Source organism: Penaeus chinensis, chromosome 1 (genome assembly GCF_019202785.1).
Source record: "Penaeus chinensis breed Huanghai No. 1 chromosome 1, ASM1920278v2, whole genome shotgun sequence".
Lineage (NCBI taxonomy): Eukaryota > Metazoa > Arthropoda > Malacostraca > Decapoda > Penaeidae > Penaeus > Penaeus chinensis.
In genome coordinates, this window is record NC_061819.1 from 35,986,757 (window position 1) to 35,989,256 (window position 2,500).

Sequence of the window (2,500 nt, forward strand, 5' to 3'; positions counted from 1 at the left end):
GGCGGTGCGAGGATTTTATACGCCATCACAGATACCCCCATCAAGCGAAGAGGCGCTGGCAAGAATGGATTAAGATAAGGTAGAAAAAGGCCTCTGGGATTATCACTAATAAAGCCTACCACTGTCAGATAGTGGGTGAGGAGGAGGCTGGATCTGACGATGATGAGGGTAACTACCCAACACGATCAACTGATGAGCAGAGCAAAGAGCAATGTCAAAATCCCCAATATGTACTAATAATCAAATACCTTCTCGCAAAGTAAGCCACTGGTCATGAGGAAGGGGATCTGAGCCTGTAGACAAGAGGTGTAATTCCCAGGTCAAGTGCCAAACAACGCAGTATATCTTATATAATACGGGGTGTTAAAAGGTGCTTCGTGTGACATGAAGGGTTAGCATTAGTACCCTTTGCCCTATTAGCAGGACATGAAGCAGAAGAGAGAACAAGAGTGAAAAGGTTTTTCATGTCGAATTGTTGAATGGATAATAAAACATGAGTTTTACAATGCAAGAAAGGCTTTACATGCCAGAAGCTCTAGGGCAGGGGTTCCCAAACTGGGGTACATGTACCCCCAGGGGTACATTTGCACGTTTCAGGGGGTACAATTGGTCTGAAGGAAACAATTACTTGCACAATACATGGTGTTGTAATCTGCACTCAGATTGCACTTTTCTCATTTTCTTTGTGTTGATTAGCACCACCTTTATTGAAATTTCTAAACATGCAGACTTAAATAATTAAAATATTAAAATGTCCTTTTTTACTATTAAGCTTAATTTTTAGTGTTAGGGGTACATGGGAACCTATAAAAAGCCTAAGGGGTACTGAGGAACAAAAAGTTTGGGAACCCCTGCTCTAGGGGAAGAGATCGTCCCCTGATACCACTAATGAGGTACTTGGTACCACTGATACCTTTCCGGATGGTATCTGTTGTCTTAATGAGACCATCTGCCATACTCAATACCAATGGAAAATCCTGCGCTATTGAAATGCCCCAATAAAGTCCCCCGGAAAACTGTTCCTTTGCAAAAAACAAAACAAAAAAACATGAGTTTGAATATGGGCCAAAAGAGAGAAGAATGCCTCCAGCCAAATTTTCACTTCAGAAAAGGCCAAAATTAATTCCCTTCATAAGGTGTGTAACAACTAGGTCTAAGGTAACTGGAGAGGCCGGTTTGGAGGAGGGGCTGTAAATTCACTCCCCAGGACCAGGAAATAAGTTGTTGCTAGAACTTTCAACCTCACTTAACCCGGGCCTGGTTACTGCCGTGAGACATGGTGAAGAGCAGTGACAGTCGAGAATTTACTATGTCTTACTATGATAAAGCGAACTGTGACCTGCATTAACCGATGTTAGTGGATATGAAAGGGATTAAAGAGGATTCCTGGACCCTAATATAATGTGAGTAGAGTTTCAGTAACAAATACTGCACTAACCATGAGTGTTTGATTCACCTTTATCATAAATTATCGATAATTCCCTACTGTGCATTGGTTATACCTATGCACCACAATGGGTAGCGGTAACCAAGGAAAAAACAAATACATGAACACTCTACACTTATGTACAAGGAAAATTGTTCACTTCAGAAACTCGTATGAAACAAAGGAAATTGACTTGTAACCATTCACTGAATATGCAGGTGTAACCATATATTGTTAAAGAGGCATGGTGATACAAACGACAGGGGTTCTTGTAGTCGTTTGTATGACCAGTGCCCCTTATGACAAAAAGACAATATCGTAAATACACAGTTCATTTGAATTGTCCGGTGAATAATCTAATAATACAGTGAACATTTGTAAAAGTAAAATGAAAAAGGACATTATTTTATTAATATATTTAGTTGACTACTGTATGGTGCACATGGACATGACTAAGAATGCTAGCCTTTATATAAGCAGTAATATTATAAACCACATTAGTTTTACTTTTGCATCTTATGATACCAAAAAAATCAAGATTTCAAAAACCAATGTATTCTCCATAAAAAAATAACTAGTAAGTAACACATCTAAATTCTCACACAATTTCTTAACTTTTGTTAATTAGTGCACTTAACTCTACACTGAAACTCTATCTCAAAATCCTCCACAGAATGAAGGGACTTCCCCTTCTACTTCATCGAATTCATGACAAAGGATAGTTTGACCTTGGCTTCGGATTACGGATTTGGTTTTGCATAAGTTCGGACACGGATTCGACAGCTTGATATGTAGTTTATCCTGGTTGAAATCGTGTGAAATAATGGCGAGGACGGTTGTAGGCATTGCTTGTTGAGTATGGCGACAATTAAAAATAATAAGTAAGCCTCTTGTTGCTAAGGAACCGTTAACATGACAATTGACATTTAACCAATCACTCGAAGGAGGATAAAAATAGACAGAGGGAAAGAGAGGAGAATAAAATGAACAAAGATGGCCGCAAGGATATTAAAAAGAGCATAGGACGCAATTAAAGAGGAATATAAGTATGTACAGGCCTCTAATATGTCGGCA